General features: G+C 47.0%; 1 protein-coding gene and 1 long non-coding RNA gene across 7 annotated transcripts in view; one reads left to right on the forward strand and one right to left on the reverse strand.

Moving 5' to 3' along the window:
- Positions 1 to 22,405, forward strand: part of LOC144770238 (uncharacterized) — a 1,037,372-nt gene that overhangs the window by 863,075 nt on the left and 151,892 nt on the right. The gene's annotated exons all lie outside the window — the stretch shown is intronic.
- The window catches only part of RNF157 (ring finger protein 157), a 626,725-nt gene that overhangs the window by 415,958 nt on the left and 188,362 nt on the right, over positions 1 to 22,405 (reverse strand). The gene's annotated exons all lie outside the window — the stretch shown is intronic.

A 22,405-nucleotide genomic window follows, 5' to 3' on the forward strand; every position in this document is an offset into this window, starting at 1 on the left:
GCGAATGCACGGTCTGTCAAAAACATAGTCGATATCGGCCACCTAGGGTACCCCTACAACCCCTCCCCATCATTGACATCCCGTTTAGCAGAGTAGGGATGGACATCATAGGACCCCCCTTGCCCTCACGAAGCGGGTGCCGCTATGCTTTAGTCATAGTAGATTATGCTACTCGCTTCCCTGAAGCCATACCCTTGCGTCAACCCACTGCTCAGAATATCGCCAAAGCCCTTATTTCTATTTTTTCCCAGGTAGGGTTTCCCCGGGAGATCCTGACCGACCAGGGCACGCCTTTTGTTTCGGCTCTCATGAAACAGGTCTGTTCCCAATTAGGGATAAAACAAATTAGGACGTCGGCGTACCATCCGCAAACCGACGGTTTGGTTGAGCGCTATAACGCCACATTAAAGCAAACCCTAAAAAAACTATTGGGTCTAGAAGCAAAACGGTGGGAGGAAATGTTACCGCTGGCTCGATTCGCCATCCGGTGTAAGACTCAGAGCAGCACTGGCTATTCCCCCTACGAGTTGCTGTATGGTCGCCCCCCTCGTACTCTATTGGACATGGCTCAGGAGGCCTGGGAAGCGGAACCTGATCGCACACGTCCGCTCCCAGAATACATAGACAACCTGAAAACCCACCTGTCGGTGATTCGGGACATAGTCAGACAGAACCTAGAGAGCGCCCAAACCACCCAAAAGAGACAGTACGACAAGGGCACTAGAACCTGTGTCTTCGCCATTGGGGACCTAGTCCTCCTGATGATGCCCTCTTCCGACCAGAAGCTCCTGCGACAATGGCAAGGGCCATATACCATCCGACGACAGGTGACCCCGGTTACCTATGAGTTGGAACTGGACGCCACTCGGGGTACTTCCCAGATATATCATGTAAATCTCCTGAAAAAGTGGGAAGGGCCCCGTCCTGTCCTGTCCGGATCCAGGCTACCAGCTCCTTTCCCTTTTGACCCCTGCCTTGATCCTGAGCTAACCCCAGTACAAACCCAGGAGCTCCGAGAAGCTCTGTTCCCCGTGCAAAGGGTATTCTCCTCCTCTCCTGGGCGGACCACTATCACTGAACATGCCATAGAGACAGAACCAGGGAAGGTCATCCGCCTGCGACCCTACAGGGTCCCAGAGGCTCGCCGGACAGTCATACGAAGAGAGAAAGAAGAAATGCAAAGGATGGGGATTATAGAACCCTCAGTAAGCGACTGGAATTCCCCTATTGTCCTTGTACCAAAACCTGACGGGTCTGTCAGGTTTTGCATAGACTTCTGAGAGGTCAATAAGGTATCCACGTTCGACACCTATCCCTTACCCCATGTTGATGAGATGGTCGAAAGGATAGGCAAGGCCAAATATATCTCCACCCTCGACCTCTGCAAAGGCTACTGGCAGATACCCCTCAGGGAACAAGACAAAAAGAAAACCGCCTTTTTCAACCCTGGGGGTTGTATCAGTTCATAGTTATGCCTTTTGGGCTACATGGCGCCCCGCTACTTTTCGCGAGCCATGAACCACGTCTTGCTGCCCCACTCACTGTATGCCGGAGCCTATTTAGACGACATCATCATTTACAGTGATAGCTGGGCCCAACACCTAGTGCATCTTTTTGATGTCGTCTCCTCCCTAGGGTCCTTTGGTTTTTCTATCAACCCCGCCAAAACCACCCTGGCAGCACAAACCGTCAAATACCTGGGCTATCTCTTGGGTGAAGGCCTGATAAGACCCCAGAAAAGCAAAACAGAAGCCATCCAGTCCCTCCCCTTTCCTCAGACGAAAAAGGATCTCCGAGCCTTTCTGGGACTCCTGGGCTATTATCGCAGGTTTGTTCCCAATTTCTCACAAAGAGCAGCTCCCCTTACAGACCTCCTAAAGAAAACCACCCGAACCGATGAGGCACTGAAAAACCCCACTCCCTTGTTATGGCATGCCTTTTCAGACCTAAAGCATGCCCTGACCTCCAGCCCTGTCTTGGTAAGTCCAGACTACTCCCTACCCTTCATTCTACAAACGAATGCCTCAGATCAGGGCTTAGGGGCGGTACTGTCACAAAAAGATGTCCTAGGGAATGAGAAACCCATCCTCTATTTGAGCAGAAAACTGTTCCCCAGGGAAAAGAACTACGCCGTGGTGGAAAAAGAAGCGCTTGCAATAAAGTGGGCTGTCGAAAGCATACGTTACTATCTAGAGGGTCGTGACTTTCTCATCTATACAGATCACGCCCCTTTGGAGTGGATGGCCCGGAATAAAGGACACAACGACCGGGTCCTCCGCTGGTTCCTGTCCCTGCAGCCCTTCCATTTCAGAACAGAACATCTAAAGGGATCAGACCAGGGCAACGCTGATTTCCTCTCCCGCTACCCCTTGTCTCCGACCCGTACAAAAAGACAGCTAGGGGAAGGGGATGTGATACGGTCCCGCTCTCCTCCCCGCCGGAACTCGGCCCTCTCAAACACTTACCCCCTTCCTTTCCACCTGGACTGAAACCCCTTGGACATTTCCCTGTGTCAGGAACGAGGCACGGTGCAGTAACCATGACAATTAGACCCCTGCCCCTCACTGTCTTGCAGGAACCAACCGGAGACCAGCGTCGACAGGAAGTACATCCCCCTGACCCCGGAAGTCCCTCCCCCGCGGCAGCGCCAGAACAAGGAAAAACCGAGAGTAGAGACCAGAACGCCGTCGGAGCATCGTGGCAGGACACTCGGACTTAAACAGAAGAAGGAGAGCAGGCGAACGCCGACGAAGACGTGTGGACCGAAGATTGGTGGAGTCCCCAGGAGGTGGCTGAAGAGCGGCCGCAACTCACTGGAGAGTTGCGGCGGACCGTGTGAGTACCCTGTTTGTTACTCCTCAGGGCTCGCTAGGGGCTCGCTGTAAATATCCTGTATATAACTCCCTTTAAGACACAAGCGACGTGATACTTGCACTGTAAAATACTTGTAGAGCACCTCCACTGTGTAGAAAGTCCTCCCCCCTCACGACTCTATTTTGACACACTTGCTTCGTACCGTTCCTTTTCCCCAACCCAGATACCTCCCTTCCTCACGGTCTTCTCTCCCTCCCACACTACCCGGGTGACGGTGAATGATACAACTACTCCCCGAAGCCCCAAACAGGACTAACGGTCCCCTTTTCTTTTCTCTTATTGCCCTCCGAGGATCCTCCCCGATTCGGGAACCGTCACCTGACGTCCGAAGACCGGAAGCCGGACCCAAGATCCGAAGAGGACCAGGAGAACTCCCCTGGAACCCTTTTTCTTGTGACTTGTTTTCTGCCTCGTGTGAAATAAAACATCAGCATAGCCCACTATATTCGGCCTCCTTGCCCGCTTTTCCAGCCTGCAGCTCACCCACAATCACAAACATATTGCATTTTTCCATCCAATTACTAAAGTCTGTGAGAAAATATAACTATTTCACCCATAATACGTGAACTTCATTACTTAAGCCAGGATATGTTTTAAACATCGCTGCCACACATTGCATTCCAGCAGCCCTTATTATTTCTCTTCGCTTTGATACCCATCTCAGGATGTCAAAGACAACTTTCACGTTGGAATGACTTCAAAATTGATGTTTTTTGATTTAAGACCACCTCCCGGAACAGATCCTTCTCTTAAACCACAAGTTCTGGGTTGTCACTAACTTGTTCAACAGATCGCATCTGTGTTTTTTGTAAATTGCCTTCATTCCCAAGGGTGCAAGTGGGCTAGAGAAGAATACTATAAATAAGTATTGTCACTGCACAGGGCTAAAAAACATCAACCAAGTTTTCTGAGTAGAAGAAAGTTCCAGACCCAATGGACATTAGATCCGACATGCCATGTTGTTGGCAGGAATGGATTGAAAGCTGGAGACATTGTAATTATATCATATTTGTGTGACATGTATTTATTTATATCATGCATTGTACACATATTACAAACTTGAAAAAGTCTGCTTCACACGCAACACGTGGTGGCTGTACACTATATTAACATTTGCTGGAAACTGGAAGTTCATGGACTATTCTTTGTATTTGTGGATTACTGGAAATCACTGGAATAAACCTAGAAAACGACATATGTACTGGTGGACTGTTTATATTTGCAAGGTGGAGCTATTCCTTGCTCTATCTGACGTGAAGTGTGTCAGCCCCATCCTATGGTTGTATGCGAGGAATATCACCTGAAGAAGTCAGCAACAATCTCCTAGAAGTACTGTGGGTCTGCCTTGGAAAACGATCTGCCATGCCTGTTGAGAGAGGGATGCTGGAGGTTCCCTGGTAGGAAGGGTCTACACAGAGGAGAAGCCCTGCTGTAACCGCCTGATAGAGGAGCTACACAGAGAAGTGGACTGACCATGAAAACCGAAGTGAGACTGCACCACCTGCGAAAATGGTGTTGCAGGGAGACTGTGGTGGGCCCATGTTGCTTCATGTGTGTCCCGGTCACCTCGACCTAGACATTGCGGTTTGTTCGGGCTGTCACTGTGTACTACGGGAGCCCTGATTACATGGATCCACTCATGTTCTGACCAGAAACTGGAGTGCCCACAACCTAGAACATCAGGATTATTTACTCCTGTATAACCAGAAACCGTTTTCTCTAGTACACACATTTCACGTTTACTCTGGTATGGGTTCTGTGGGTGTTGCATCAAGTATACTTGTTAGTATCTGTTAACTTATGGATGCCTTCTTTAGATTTCAATCCAAAAGACGCAAAAGGTTTGCCATAAAGAGTCTTTTATTCAACTCCAACTCAGCACAATTCCCTAGGTGTTCACAAAGAGGCTCACTGTAATGCTATCCCATCTCTGTATGCAGATTGTGCACCTATGCCATTACCCCAACAACTGCTAAAACAGCACAGAGATAACCACAGACCAATAGTTAGTGTGCACCACCATTCACCACTTGGGGTTTTCCATACACTCCAGCAAGCATTAGCTAGTTACTTGCCAGATACTTCAGTTTACAGGAGAGGTGCTGCATTCTTCTCTGGGTATGGGCACTAAATGCGCTGAGAAAGAAAACACACTAAAGCTAACAATTACCCATTTAAGATCAAGAACACACCCCTCGGCATAGTGGTTTTAGATGTTCCAAGGCCTTAATGCTTCTGGCAATCATTTAATTCCACTGGCTTATCCAGGAAAATGAGGCTTGGAAATAAACTTCAAGAGTGAAGCTCACAGGAGGGCGTGGCCAGCAGCATGGCAGACTAGACGTGTCCGACTGGAGCTCCGTGTGCCTGCCAGTGCTCCTGTTTAAACCCTGTGCTCAAATTTAAAATCCTGGTCCACAATAGCGAGGGTCGAGTGTGCAGACGTTACACGACAGAGGCGAAGATTCCTGATGGCGGAAAATCGCTGTGGCGAGGCCGATAAAGAGGAGGGCTGTGCGGAGGACTTGGGGACAAAATGGAGGCACTGGGGATCGTGCAGACTTCGGAGAGGCATGCGCCCTGCCTGGGGGCTCTGATGGGGGGACCCCCTCCCTTGCTTGCAGGTTTGGAGTGCGGCGGGTGGCGCTGATGGGCCGACACCTGGGACGTGCGCTTGGCCTCCTACCCTCACCATTGTGAGAGAGCGGCTACGGGACTCTCCCTGCCTGAACATTTCCTTTTTGCGGCAGTGGAACCGAGGACCACACATACGAACCCGGACTGAGAGGCAGTAAACCAGTGGCAGCGGGTAGCCCGCTAGGTGGCTGATAGGCACGGCTGTGTTCGCGCTGAGGTCCTGGAGCAGCAGAGTGAGCCCTTCGGATCCGTCACCGGGTGAGCGCACTTAGGAGCAGAAGCCTGGCCAGATTGGAGCACGTAAAGGCCAAGGAGGCAAGTGCGACCCCCGCTGAATCCTGAGGCGACCCGCAGGGAAGCGGGTGAATCAGAGGGACCTCTTGGGAGAAAGTCAGACCGGAGGCTGCCTCGGGAAGGGGATGAGTGCAAGAGGGGTAAGGAGCATCAACGGAGGGACTGGAGGGTGCAACCACAGGGGGTGTGGAGGACATATGGACAGAACCTGGACCCATCCCCCTCCCCCCCCACCAGCCCCTTGTGCTCCCGCTCTGTGAGCGGAGCATATGGATGAACATGCACCTGGGGGCCCAGCCGATATAACACATGACGCTTGAACTCTGCAGTAGCGGTGTGGTGTGTGGTGGTTCCCCTGTGACATGGAGGCGGCGCCCCTGGTTGAGTGACTGGTTGCGGGGGCGGCATGTGGGGGCCCCATAGCGAGCGCAACCGAAAGCTGCATTGTGAAGAGACGCCTCCCGATGACTGAAAAGAATCCTGTGTCACCAGGGCCGCAGCGTGCGACTGTGGGGGATGCATCAAACTGGTCGGACGGCGCGGCGGTCCCTGCCGCGGACCACCAGTGGTTGGGTGCTCACGTCATCAAGGGGACACGCCGGCTCCCGGCACGTGAAGGTATGTATGCCCAGGAGATCACAGATATGGCGGGGTAGACGTCTCCCAGGCACAGTGCATGTGGGCTCAGGTGAAGATACTGGCCAGAGGCACGACAACACCTGGCACGCCTCCTCAAGGCGCAGAGCTCCGGGCCGCCAGAGGCCCCGCGGTCCATACCGCCTCTGTGGTCTTGCTGCACCCAGCAGTAATAGTTCCTGATGGCATGAGACAAGGACCCCAAAACGCAGTGCCAGGGGAAGATGGACAAGTTTTGCAAAATCCTGCCTGCGTCGGAACCCCCTGCCCTCGCCTCCACGGACGCACCGGACAACAATGTTAACTTCCGGACGATCCAGTCTTCTAGGGAGGCACTGGAAGGTAAAATAGACGCAATTAAAATTGATGTTAACCTGCTTCATCAAGACCTGCGGGACGTCTCTGAAAAAGTCACACATGCTGAGCAGCAAATATCGGAGATTGAAGACACTACACAACACTCCAGGGAGAGGTCACAGCCCTGACAGCGGCCATGAAGGATGTATTATGGAGAGTTGACGATGCTGAAAATAGAGCCCGGAGAAACAACCTCCGCTTTCTTGGCTTTCCAGAGGCCGTGGAGGGATCGGATGCTGGCGCCTACCTGCATACATGGCTGTTAGACGTACTCCCTGGTGCGCAGTTTCACCCTGCTTTGTAATCAAAGGAGCGCACAGAATATCAGGGAACGGACCACCGCCGGGGGCCCCACCATGTCCGCTGATTGCAAGGTTTCTTAATTACCAAGACAGGGACCTCATCCTCAGGGAAATCAGACGCATGGGAGAAATACGGCTGGACAATACCGAAATCATGGTGTTCCCGGATTACTCACGAGAGGTGCAAAAGCAGCGCAAGACGTTCGACTCAGTGAAAAATAAACTACAGCAGTTACAAATCACATTATTTGTATTAATTTTCAAATAACAACTGGCATATAATACAGTGTTACAGTTATTCATTATATGTCACTGCCATCTTTCTCATCTCATCGTCCCAATATTAACACCAAAATGGCTAAAAGACTACACTGCACAAGAAGAGATGTAAGAATGCACTTCTTCCCTTTAAATAGTCCAAATGATACTGGTGTAGCCAACTAATTTGTGTGCGAACAGGACTGTGAACTGCCCCCACAATTTCACAGTGCTATACAAAGCGTTGAGATCTGTTGCACTACTGAATAGGAAATTATCCTCACAACAGGCCATTTCTTATATGGTAATCACATAGTTACTCAAAAATAAACTGTAATTTTATCCATGCTTCATTCCAAAGATCATCCTTGTTCAAATTAATCACTGCAGAGACAGCGTAGTTCCCATGTTGATGATTTAATAAACATTTTCAAATGCCACCTTCAATCCATCCAGATTTAGAAACGCAGCACATGTACATGAATCATACAAATTGAGCCGGTTCAGAATGTTCCACCCAATGCATTTCCAACCCAAAGGTTCTTCGTCAGGGGTTACTGAAACAGATAACAAAAGCAACTCAGCAAAATGTGCCAAACTAATTATTACTGTGTGCTAAATATTTCATAGTATAAACATCGTCAACCCCATGATATCACAAATCTACCCCTAATTGGAAACCCAAATGTAAAAAACAAACAAGTGCCAAAAATCCTACCCACTCTGCGATAACCCTTATTCCCAGTTCAGTTATAAACTGCATCTTATTACCAGAACTCGTGCGTCGCGCCCCTCCAGCATCTAAAAAGATCTCCAGAATTGCCTCTTTCAATTTTTATGAAGAAGGTTTAATTTTTAAATGGTGTAGGATTTATGTCTTTTTCCTGCACTGAGTTATGGTTTTAGTAATGTTTTGTCTCGTTTTCTAGGTGGTGTAAGCATTAAGCATTGTACAATATTTTCTGCACATGGTCAAGGGGATGAGCGGGGGCTTTTTTAGGGGTTTTCGTGTAAAACAAAATGGGATTGCACAGCGATATCCTTGGGGTTGAAGGTAATACCACTTTAAGATTTGGAGCTCAGTATAAAGGAGAGGTCACGGGGTCTTATCCTACCTTTAAGAGTTAGTGGGGGCGTGGCCAAGTTGGCACCGCAAGCAGATGTGTTGCTCCGGAGCTCCCGCCGACGGCCTGATATAGCATCGGCTTTTAGCTGTTGTCAGCCAAGACATTGGGGCTGGTGCTGTAACGGTATTGGTGGGGCACCTGCCTGAGGCAGTCAAGGAATCCAGGAGGGCATACACTTAATGGCGTGAGACGAGCAACAGTGAACGCGACTCACCCGCAGAACCAGGAGGAGAAGCCCAGAAACTGCTGACAGGGCCGAGGGAAACCCGGGTGACGAGGGGGCAAACCCGTACAGCCCACGAGAGATAGTGCCCAGCGCTGGGGGTCCCGACTCGCCAAGAAAGCAGCTGAGAGAAGCGGACCTGTGGGCGAGCCTGGCAGCGGCCCGATAAAGATGCTGGGCAGTGACGACAACCCCAGTCCGCCATCTTGGGAGTGATTTTGCCGAACCCCGCCGCGCGCTGCAATGGTCGAGGGCCGGGCAGCGATACTGAGCCCTCCCGTTGAGGCACAGCTGAGAAACTGGCCACAGGTGTCGCCCGGGACCCAGAGGAGACACGGAAAGACGGGGACCAGGCAGACGCCGACTGCGGGAGTGCAAAGGCGGATGTGCGGTGGGGTGGGCTCGTTGCCTGGGCCCAACGTGAAGAGTGCTGCACACTGGGAGACCCTACTTGAGTGAGGCAGAGAAAGCGGAACCTGGCCGGCAGCACAGCGGGCAAAGAACTACCCCCGCCCATAGAGAACCGCAACAGGGGGACACTGACTGATTGGCCGCTGATCGCGGGCTCAGGGGGCCCAATAGAACACCCTTGCGCTGGGATGAGCCCAAGGTGACTGAGGATCTGCCCAGCAAGACTCCATGCAAGACCACGGACACAGCGGACCATCTAAGGCGAGTGCCCCCCCCCCCGTCCTTTTCTCGAGCTCATTTACGCGGCAAGGGGGGCAGCGGAGAGAGACGCCTGCATTTGATGTCTCCCTATCCCACCGGGGGGTGTAGAGGCAAACTGCTATTGCCAGCGCGGCCCTCATTTGGGGGAGAGTGAGGGGACGCAGAGGCCTGCGTCGGGCAGTCTGGCCGAGCGAGCCCCGGGGTGCTGGCAGGGGATGATCTGACTCGGCGGCTCCACTATAGGTGTAGAGCAGCTTGGTTGGTTGGACGTTTACCACACAAAGGTGGGAGTCAGAGGCCCAGCCTGGGGCACCTGGAGAGCACCATAAACCAGTCACCAGGCCGCCGGCCGGAGAGATGGGCACAGGACTGACGGGGGCCCTGGGAGACTGGAGGAACATATGGCTGTGGAACCTAGTAGAAGAAGAACCGGCCGTTAGGAACTCCACACAGCCTGGCAAAGACCACGGACGTCTTCAGGCAAGTGGCGCCTAATGGGCGCAGCTTTGGGGCGGGTGAAAGCACCGAGGGAGACTGCCTCTGAGAACGGTGAACCATAGGCGGACCTGGGTGTCAGACAGCGCGGGGGTGAGAGGTCAAGCCTACTAGAGGGGGCGTACAGGGAGCGACACCGGGCCCCCCCACTAGTGACTGCACAGCCACAGCACCACCCAGTCCCACCTACCATTGTGCCCTGCCGCCCACAAGCGCTAAATAGAGCGAGAGAGTCAGACGTCCCGGATCCCGGCGCTCCCTAGGGTAGTAGTCTTAGTGCCCGGTGGGAACACGGTCAGCTCACAGCTCCCCTGAAACTCAATTGTACGCGATATATCCTCCCCCAGGGGCGCAAAGATAAGACACTGAAGACCTTGTTCGCGAAGGACCAGGCAGGGCAACAGTCCACCAGCATGGCATCAGGCACTACCCAGCCCTCATTTGAGCGAGATGATGGGGCGGTACTGAGCACCAAGGCCTTCTTGGAATCCATGTGTGTTGCACTAAGGGAAGATATCAAAACGCTTAAGAGAGAATTCACAGAGGAAATAAAGGAGGTCCGCGGGGACGTGGACGGCATAGGTGAACGAGTCGCCGAGCTAGAGGACAAAAGCGACGGAAGGGACACGAAACTAGCAGCACTGCAGCAGGCGGTTCTCAGGATTCATGACCAGCAGGTTGACCTTCAGACACACATCAAGGACCTGGAAAACCGCTCCCAGCGCCATAGTATCAGGTTTCAAGGAGTGAAAATAGAAGATGACACAAAGGACCTTTTCAGGTATACGATGGAGCTATTCAATCACATCCTAGGGAGGCCCCTGGAAACTGAACTTCACCTGGACAGAGCACATGGGTGGGTCCCCTGCATGCCCCATCGGCTCCGCCACAGGACATCTTGGTCTGCCTGCAAGATTATCGCACCAAAGAAGATATCCTCCAAAAAGTTCGCCAGCTACACCCTCTGACGTTTCGTGGTTAGACACCTGTTCTGTACCAGGGCTTGTCAGCACTCACCCTGCAAAAACATAGAACCTTTCGACCCATCACTGCTCATCTACAACAGCGCAATATTTCCTACAGTTGGGGCCATCCGTTCCGCCTGGTGTTTCGCATGGACAAACTATACCAGTTACGATCCCTGACGGAGGCCTGACACTTACTGGGTGTGGATCCTCCTACGGAGGGGAATGACACTGAGGGCCCAAAGATGGAAATGGATGGCTCCAAGCCCCGATGGCGCCAAAGTGGCCGAAGATGTCAGCCTAGGACACCCACTGCTTCAGAAATCACAAAGGGCCAGCAAGCCGCGCTTGAAACTGCATCGACAGAGCTGGCTACATCTTAACCTGGCTGAACTTTACGATATCAAATGGACAACTGATTGTTTGGTCTATGCCCTGGGCCGGATGGGTGCTTTTTGAATCTGGGTCATCTACCCCAATTTGCCACACTTCCAATCACCTAAGGATGATGGACAATATGTTACTGTTTTCCTTTTTCAAATGTTCAATTTTTTTTGGGGTGGCGGAGGGTTCTTGGGGAGGGTTCCAGTGTTCCTTGTCCACCTTCCTTTCAGGGTTAGCACAGGTCCATGCTTAGATCAAAAGGGAGAGAGAGGACTAGATAAGCTAGGCCGGATCCCCAGGGTTATATGTATTTATATCAATAAGGGCTAGCTAGTTTAGTAGGATATAAGAGACTCAGTTAGGTACGTCAAAGAGCAACATAAAGTGAGGAAAGACGTTGTTTTCCTCATAAAGCCCTCACCCACCGACCTAGTCGGTGGCATGCTTCATCATCGGGCCCACCACAGTGGCACCGAATGTGCCCCGGGTGTGCTTCAACGCCAGGAGACTGCGGAGCTGGTATGTTGCTGAGTGTGCGGTGAAAAAGGGTGAGAAGGTGTAGTTTAAAAGCTATGCAGGAGGTCCCAGCACCCGAGGGTTGTTTATTTTTAATGAACTGGGCCTCTGCTAGCAGATAAAAAGGCAAGGAGACGTGATGGAGTGCTAATTATGACCTCCAGCGTCTAGTGCGGTCTACATGTTTCAGCCAGTGCCTTGTTAATTTAAAGCTGGATTTCCTCAGGACCATTTACTATGTGAAAGAGTGCAAAATAAACTTAATTTAAGTGATTGTGTTGTTTTTTTCGCTATGTGTGGCGCTCGCTAAGGCGCTGTAGCTGTTAGAGGGGATTCCCTCAAGCTTGATCTGTTTTAACTTGTAAAAAGCTTCATGGGTCGCCTGGCAGAGAAAGAGACCGAGATTTTCGGTCTGGTTCCTCCTTGGACCTATTCGTCCTTCCGCGGCGCCCTCGGGTGCTGGGACCTCCTGCATAGCTTTTAAACTACACCTTCTCACCCTTTTGCACCGCACACTCAGCAACATACCAGCTCCGCAGTCTCCTGGCGTTGAAGCACACCCGGGGCACATTCGGTGCCACTGTGGTGGGCCCGATGATGAAGCATGCCACCGACTAGGTCGGAGGGTGAGGGCTTTATGAGGAAAACAACGTCTTTCCTCACTTTATGTTGCTCTTTGACGTACCTAACTGAGTCTCTTATATCCTACTAAACTAGCTAGCCCTTATTGATATAAATAGCATAGGTCCATGCCATCTGGGCACCCTAAGACAAGATAATACCCCGCACCTTGATAGTATCGGGTCCAGCGCCCCACCATTGCTTTTGACACGGTTACCATGGTGAATGACTACTACCAAGCTTAAAATACTCCGCTAAATGTGAGAGGTCTTAATAACCCGGTGAAACGAAGAGCAGTTATTATGTGTCTGGAACATACCCAAGCAGATATCTGCCTGTTGCAGGAAACGCACCTTTTGTCTAAGGATTGTCTCAGCCTCCGGTCCCGGGAAGTTCCCAACTCAGTTCTTTTCCTCAGGTCCAACTAAAACAGCCGGGGTTGCTATCCTGGTAGCCCAGCGGTTTAAAGGGGAGGTCTTACACACAGAGACCGAGATAAAGGGTAGACTATTGACTTATAGATTTGCCATAAGTGGTTTAACACTCACCATTGGCTCGGTGTACGCCCCAAATGATGGCCAAGAACGGTTCTTACACTCCGCTCTTATGGAAGCCACAGCCACAACCGATCGTCACATTCTTCTAGGGGGGAGATCTAAATCTGGTTCTTGACAACACCCTGGACAGATCATGTCAACGCACGCATCAGACAGGCGCCCTTTCCACAGGGGGTCTGACCTGTTTATATTACGTAGGGTTCAGCGACCTATGGAAAAGCTTCCATCCCCAAAGCCGCGAATACTCTACCATTCCAATGCACATAAGACGTACGCCTGGTTGGATTATCTGCTGGCATGCGTGCACGTACATGCTCCAATGATGAAGGTAGAAATAGGAGTCGCCTCCCTCTCAGATCATGCCCCGGTGACAGCTGTTCTTTCCCTCCCACCTACCCACCAGCCTCCTAGGACATGGCGCCTCAGGGATACACTACTACATCACAAGAAAGTGGTTAAGCAGGCACATCGCGTCATCACAGACTACCGCTCTCACAATGCCCACACCGACACCACTCACGCAACGCAATGGGCGGCACTGAAAGCAGTCATTAGGGGGGAGTTAATAGCCATCTCAGCTGCAGACAATGTGGAGCGTAGGCGCAAGCCGGAAGAACGCACCCAACAAACCACAGAGCTAGAGCAGATGCATCAAAGGACGGGAGCTCCCCTGAGTCTGGAGGCACCTTAAAGCCGTGCACCAACAACTTGCAGCGCTTGACCAGGCTAGGGCGGAATTCGCGGCCTTGCAATTGCGACACGCTTTTTATACAGTGGGAGATCGGTGCGGGCGCCTTCTTGCTCATAAGCTACGCGCGACCAGGCAAAAGCATAGGGTACAGGAAATTCGCCGCGGGGATGGTGAACGTGTCTTGGAGGACAGAGACATCGCTGAGGCATTTTGCGATTTTTACGCCAACTTCTACACTAGCTCTCCACTAGAGAGCTCAATTGGGGTAGCCTTCCTCGACTCCATCACTCTACCGGCTTTGACTAAAGTTCAAGCTGACCACCCTGATAGAGACATCCAAAAAGAAGAAGTCATTGCTGCTATTGCGTGCCTCAAACTAGCGAAAACACAGGGCGGATGGCTTCTCTGTCATTTTTTATAAAACGTTCTGTGCCCAGATCGCCCCTCTCCTCACTTAACTTTTTTATTCCTTTGCGGATTCTGGTGCAATCCCGGGAGATCTCCTGGAGGCCTCCATAGCGGTGATCCCCAAACCAGGAAAAGACAAGACTCTGTGTGGGGCATACCGCCCTATCTCCCTCCTAAATATAGATCTTAAATTATATTCGGGGATTCTAGCCACCTGCCTTGCGGACCATATGCTTTATCTCGTAGATCCGGATCAGGCGGCTTTATCCCTGAATGCCAAACCTCTGACAACATGAAACGAGCCCTGCACCTTATCGAAAAAGCCACACGCACACAAGGAGAATACATGATGCTCGCTATCGATGCCGAAAAGGCGTTCAATAGGGTCCACTGGCCTTATCTGGAGCAAGTTCTGGAACGAGTGGGGTTGGGCGAGAAATTCCGCACATATGTCTTGAATTGCTATAAATTCCCGATGGCTACAGTTTGGGTAAACGGGCACACATCCTCCGGATTCACAATTGAGAGAGGTACAAGGCAGGGGTGCCCTTTATCTCCCCTCCTTTTCGCTCTTTATATAGAACCACTGGCCCAAAAGATGCGGCACAACCCGTCGATCACTGGGATCAAATTTGGCGGTTATACCCATACGATCAGTCTTTACGCTGATGATGTCTTGATCTCACTATCTAACCCACGGAGCGCGCTACCGGCATGCCTAGGGGACTTAGATCTTTTTGCACAGATTCAAGGTGAATACGGACAAGTCGATTGCCCAAGCTCTATCTCTTATGCGCTCCACCTGGGAACATCTGCAAAGCCTGTTCCCCATTCAATGGGCAACAGACGCGATCCCGTACTTGGGGATCCAGTTGGCCTCCTCTCTTTCGAAAACAATTATTACTAACTACACGCTCCTGCGACAGAAAATCCGTCGAGAACTGGGACAATGGAAACATTACCCCCTATCGCGTCTAGGCAAAGTAGCTGCAGTCAAGATGTCCATTTTGCCCCAGATCCTCTATCAGTTCCTTACTATTCCTCTCAGGCAGCCTTCAGGCTGGATACAGCAGAAACACAATCAGAACTTGCCCAGCTCATCTGGAACAGTCGGAAGCCGCGCCTAAAACAGAGGCTGATGGCACTCCCCCCCGGAGGGAGGGGGACTCGAACTCCCTGATTTACAGATCTATTTCCAAGCAGCCCAACTGTGCCTACTGGTTGAGTGGAGTCGCTGGGAATCGGAAAAACACTGGTTATTCCAGGACCATGTGGTGGCTGCTAGACCCCTACAGGAAATCCCCTTTCTTCGCAAACGGCATTGACCCCCTAATTTATATGCTTCACATATTACGCGAGTCCCCAAGGAGATATGGGATCAAACCAATCTTAAACACGAATTTACTACTTTAATGTCTCCGCTCACTCAGTTGAAGGATAATCCGGATTTCACCCTGGGTATGGATACGGTAGCCTTTGCAATTTGGCGACCCTCTGGGTGTCGATTCCTGTATTACATCTATACCGCGGAGGGAGTTAACCCTTTCTACCAATTTAAACTGGAATATGGGATGCCTGAGGCGGAGAGACTTTGGTATTTACAAACACGACATTGGGCGCTCAATGATCAGGTCACCTCCTTGGCTGATAGACATCTTCTTCCCTATGAGCGATGGCTCATTACACGCACGACAGATAAAAAGCTAATAGCCGATTTATACAAGATGTTACAGGCCAGATACACTCACACTTACAGCTCCGGGCGGGCACACTGGGAGAGGGAATTAGGCAGGACACTCAGTCATAAAGGATGGGAGGGAATATACTATGGAGCGTATCACTCAGCCTACCACATGGGACTCACTGAAACCCTCTGAAGTAATCCGAATGGAAACATGGGATGGTTCCTTAATATAGAGGTTTTATTTCAGTACAGCAGAAGACAGCTTACACAACCACCCTGCTTCAGTAACTCGTCACACAGCTCCCAACGGCCCTTCCATAGAACCCCCAACAGAATACAGAATAGAGGAACAACTACATTCTAATCAAACTACAATGAATCCCAATGAATACAACACACCTCCCCCCTTTAAAAAAAAAAACAAAAAAAAAAAAACTTCAATATACAAAATCTTTCATTTTTATCGGAACATTCCTAATACGACAACTTCTAGGTTCACACAGAGATTTATTGACATTTTGAGAAGATCCCTCAAGAACTCCCGTATCCCCAACAGTGCCATTCTGTCCCACAACCGGCAAAGAAGTTTGCTCGAGACCATTCTCAATCAGACAATCGAAATGGAACCAGAAATTTGACCATTCCCAGCACAACTATCCGACAAAGACTCAGGAACACTGAAACTGTCAAAGAAAGTCTGAAAATCCTCATGAACCACATTCTTAGGATGCACTACAGGCAATTGAGATTCCCTTACAAGAGGCTTATTCCTAAACAGAGATACACGTCTGAAATTCCAAACCTTACCATCTTATACCCTCACGACTTTGGTAAAGACTTCAATGACCTCAATAGGATCAGACCATTTAGACCACTTCCTATTATAAGTCGCTCCGAGTTTTACCCGAACCAAATCACCAATTTGAATTCTCTGATCCTGCCCTTGATGCACAAACTTATACTTATTCATTTTCTCTTGATAATTCCGTACACGTTCTCTTGCATGAGCAATATCCAAACCAACATCATGTGAATCTTTTTTTTTTTAACCACCTAGGAAAAAGTTTCAAACCAGGCTTCCGACCTCTCAGCATTTCAAAAGGAGAATAACCAGTTACCGCATTCGGAGAAGTGCGATAAGTAAGCACAGTAACTCGCAACGCTTTCCTCCAATCAATATTACTTTTCACAGCCAGTTGAATGGATTCCTTGATAACTCTGTTGAAGCGCTCAACTTGGCCCTTTGCCTGGGGATTATAGTTAGAAACCCTTTTATGCGCAATACCATAACTCCTCAAAAATAATTCCATCTCCTTACTGGTAAATTGTGTACCATTATCCGAAACCAACTCAGAAGGTAAACCTTCCCGAGAAAAAACATTATCAAGGAACTCTATCACTTGCAAAGAGGTAATTTTCTCTACAACATTAACCTCCGGCCATTTAGATAAATAGTCTATTAAAACTAAAGCAAAAACTTCTTTAGAAGAAGGCAAACACAAGGGACCAATTATATCAATCCCCAATTTCTTCCACGGCCCATCTACATACTCAATAGGAGTTATAGAAGTAGATAATGGTTTTACCGATTTGTCACTCTTAGAACAAGGATCGCATTCTCTAACCCACTTATCCACAATACCATCAATACCAGGTCACCAATAGAATTCTCTTAAACGCCTCTTAGTACAAGACATACCCAAATGTCCCTCATGTGCAATAGTCATTAACTTCTCTCTAACGCCAAAAGGAGGAACAATATTGTCACCCCTGGTAACAATATCCTGTAAGCACATAAGTTCATCCCTTACCTTAAAAAATGAACGCAGTTCTCCATTCAACTTCCTTTCTTCCGGCCAGCCAACACGTAAATATTCAAGTACTCTGCACAAAACATTGTCCTCAAACATGGCTCTTTTCCAAACATCCTCTGAAATAACTCCTGACAAACCAACGTCTTCAAAAGTAAACGCAACATCGACACAATCCTCTCCAGAATCATTTGAATCCACAACATTAGGTAAGGGCAACCGAGACATACAATCAGCATGTACATTCATACGACCAGGAATGTACTCAACGCTACATTGAAACTTTTGTAATTTAGCAGCCAACCTGGCCAATCGTGCAGTTCTTCCACCACCTGCATCTAACATGTTAATCAATGGCTTGGTGTCAGTCCTTAAACAAAATTTTGTTCCCCACAAAAATTGTCTAAAATGCTGTGCAGCCCAAGTACATGCTGATAATTACCGTTCAATAGTGGAATAGCTGCATTCAGCACCACGCAATGATCTAGAAGCATACGAAATAATATGTTCAATACCATTATTTCTCTGCATCAGAACTGCTCCCAAACCTGTACCACTGGCATCAACAGCCACTACACATTCGTGTCCAACCATAAATGGTTTCAAAATGGTGCCGAGCAAATCTCTTTTTTAAGCAATTCAAACGCAATTTGTTGATTTTTACTCCAGTCAAAATTTGCATTTTTTTTTAACAGTAATCTAAGATGAAATACTTTTGAAGCATAATTTTGGATAAACTTGCTATAAAACTCAGTAAGTCCCAAAAATGAGTACAATTGCTCTTTATTTATTGGAGCAGGTGCTTCAGCAATGCTTTTAACGTGGTTCAACTTAGGTTTGATGCCTAGGCAAGATATTTCGTGCCCTAAATATTCAACCTTTCCCTGTCTAGATTTGCACTTAGAATATTTTAGAGTTAACCCTTTATTCTGTATACTTTGCAAAACCTTCGACAAATTAGAATCATGTTCGTCAGAATCTTTTCCATAAATTAAAATGTCGTCCTGAAAAGCTATTGCACCAGCACAGCCTTCCAAAACCTCCTTCATTAATCTTTGGAACACAGATGCCGCACTGGCTAAACCAAACGGCATCCTTAAAAATTGGTACATACCTTTCGGTGTTATAAATGCTGTTAAACATTTTGAGTCCTCTTGGAGCATAACCTGATGATAGGCGCTAGCCAAATCTAATGTTGAAAAAACACAAGCTCCAGATAACGTGGAAATCAATTCATGTATATTGGGTAAAGGATGTCTGTCGGTCCAACTTTCCTTATTAAGGCTGCGGAGATCAACACATAAACGAAGATCCCCGTTAGCCGGATTGGTGTCACTATATCGCGGATTATTACAACGCATTCCGTTACATCGGAATTTTTACAACGCAGGATCTATTACATCGGATGCCATTACAACGCATGGCATTACATCGCAGATGCTATTACAACGCATGGCATTACATCGTAAGTATAGGTAAGTATACTTTTAAAAAAAAATGTAATTAATTTAATTTAATTAATTTAATTTATTTAATTTAATTAAAATACATTTTAAAATAGTAATTAATTTAATTTAATAAATTTAAATCTATTTATTTAATTTAATTTTAATAAAAATTGTAATTAATTTTAATTAATTAATATAATGCAATTATTTTAATTTAAATAGGTTTAAAATTGTAATGAAATTAAATTAATTAAAATAATTTTTTTAATTTAATTAAAAATGTAATTAATATAATATAATTAATTTAATTTAATAAATATATTTTAATTAATTTATAAATGGTAAATATAATTTATTTAGCCCTAATCACAAACCCAACCCTGAACCCTAAAAACACCCCTGTACCCCAAAACCCAAACCCTACCCTGAAACCTAAAAACACCCCTGTACCCCAAAACCCAAACCCTACCCTGAAACCTAAAAACACCCCTGTACCCCAAACCCAAACCCTACCCTGAAACCTAAAAACACCCCTGTACCCCAAACCCAAACCCTACCCTGAAACCTAAAAACACCCCTGTACCCCAAAACCCAAACCCTACCCTGAAACCTAAAAACACACCTGTACCCCAAAACCCAAACCCTACCCTGAAACCTAAAAACACCCTTGTACCCCAAAACCCAAACCCTACCCTGTAACCTAAAAACACCCCTGTACCCCAAAACCCAAACCTAGCCCTGAAACCTAAAAACACCCCTGTACCCCAAAACCCAAACCCTGCCCTAAAACCAAAAAATACCCAAACACCCCAAAACATATACCTCAGTACACCAAAACATATACTCCTATACTCATACTTATTTAAAAAATTACTTAAATTAATAAATTTAATTTATAATATTTAAAAACATAAATAAATATTTTTATTTATTTTTATTTATAATTAATAATAATTAAATCAATTATATAATATTAAATAAAATAAAAAAAAATTATATACTTACCAATACTTACGATGTAATGGTATGCGTTGTAATAGCATATGCGATGTAATGCCATGCGTTGTAATGGCATCCGATGTAATGGATCCTGCGTTGTAATAGCTGCGTTGTAACAGCATTACGACGTAAAAGTTGCGTTGTAAGTGTGCATCACCCCGTTAGCCTTAAGGGAAAGAACAACCGGAGAAACCCACGGTGAAGATTCAATGGGTTCAATGACCTTACTTTGTACTAACTCTGCCAACATACTTTTTAATTTATCCCGATAAGCAAGAGGTACATTGCATACTCTGTGTCTCACCGGAATAGCAGTACTTTTGAGAATAATTTTATGTTTCAAATCAACAAATTCAGCAAGACTCTCCTCAAAAACTTTTGGATACATTACCTTAATACTAGCAACAAATTGTTCATTGCACTCAGATACAACATACACAGATGGTGAGGCATTTGGATCAAGCCTTATCCCCATTTCCTTCTGATGAGGCCATCCTAAAATTGACACACCTTTAGTAGCTACATATACCTTGCCCCTGGTTCTTCTACCTTGAAAATTTAAATCTGCCCAAAAAAAAAACCTTCCAAATCAAATTATTTTCCAGTATAACCACCGGGTCTAATGTCAGGAGACAATAATTCTTTGTCATCCTTCAATTTCACAAACACTTCCTTCCTAATTATAGTGTACCAAGCCCAAGAATCAACCATCATTTGAATATCTTCACCATCAATTGATATAAAACAAGATGGAAAACTCTTGGTGTCACTACATCCAACGCAAGAAATGCAATTGAATTCACTGAATTGTTCACACATTCCCTCTTCACCTGATGTTACACAATTGACTTTTTTATTAGATCTACACATTTTCCCAAAATGGCCTATCCTCTTGCATTTTATACAAATTTTATTCAATGCCGGACAATTTCTAAAATTTCCAACATGGTCAAAACTGCCACACCTATAACATATTATGAAATTAGGTCTCCCACCAAATATATTTTCAGAAGGGGTAAATTCTTTTTTCCCCCCACTTTTTTTCTTTCACTTCAACCTCTTTTTTAAAAGAATGCAAAGGTTTCTTAAAATAGAACTGGTTCTTAACCAAGGACACTTCAGATGTTGAATCCTGAATTTTCACAGAAACACTTTGAGATTGACCTCTAATCTCATTTACAAACTTTTCAGACTGTTCGATGCCCTTAGATATGTTAACCACAGCACTCGAAGAAGATTCAGTACCCAACCATAACCTCTTGTATTTTTTAAATCTTAGTTTTCATCATGATTTGGTCTCGTAGAACTTGTTCATAGTTGATGGTATCAAAAGCACATGAACCTGCTAAAGCACGTAAAGCTGAGACGTAGTTTTCAATAGACTCATCGTCTTTCTGAGCTCGTGAGTAGAACTTAAATCTTTCCATTACAGTATTTATTTTCTTGCCAAAACGTAAAGACAGTTGTTTTACAGCAACCTCAAAAACATCAGTCTCCTCAGATCCTTCAATTGGAGGCAAATTTGTAAATTCCTTTATTCCTTGTCCACCTAGACAATGCTTCAATAGATCCAACTTCCTTTTTGCCGAACACCCATCTTCTTCCAACACTTCGACATATGCCAAAAAATAGGGTACCATAACTCCCATTCAATTTTTGGTTCCCCAGCGACCGGCAAAAAATGTGGAGGTGCTAAAATAGAAGACATCTTGATGTACTCATAATGTGAAAGGATAAAAATTAAATAAATAACTTATAAAGCATTAACTACCAGAAAATAGAAATGGTTACTGTGAACTAAGTGTGCACATAACTACAATAAGGTCAAGTAAAAATGAATTGCAAGAAATAAATGTCTCGATAGTTGTTTAATGTAACAAGTGTGCGGATCACTGTAGTCCGCTCCAAATATATCCTTTACATTTTTTTTTATTATTATTGTTGTAAAAACAAAGTGTGCGAATCACTGAGTTCGCAATAAAATAGCCGATGACAAAAGTGTGCGAATCACTGAAACGCACAAACTGCAATATGCTGACAAAACGATTAAAAAAAAATCCAAGATGGCCGCCTTGCGTGCGAGCGTGATGACTTCAATTACCCAGAAGGCTCAGCACGATCCAGAAAGCATTGCGAGATAAATCTTCACTAAGCTCAGTGACGAAATCCAACGCCCGGGCTTTGCTCCGAGAAATCCAACGCTCGAGCTCAAGTAAGCAGAGCAGTTAACCAATATGAATTTCAATGTTTCCTTTTTAAAAAACAATTCACTAATGATATATTCTCTCACAATCAGCCGCTGGTGCGATCAAAGGCACAGTATATAAATCAGCCGCAGGTGCATTCACGCACATTCATAAATAGAAAAAAAAATACCTTGAAGCCAAGTGAACGCCGTCTTCACTATCTACATGTATTCCGTCCTCGTCGCCAAAACTCTTCACCC

The sequence above is a fragment of the Lissotriton helveticus genome, chromosome 7 (assembly GCF_964261635.1).
Source record: "Lissotriton helveticus chromosome 7, aLisHel1.1, whole genome shotgun sequence".
NCBI lineage: Eukaryota > Metazoa > Chordata > Amphibia > Caudata > Salamandridae > Lissotriton > Lissotriton helveticus.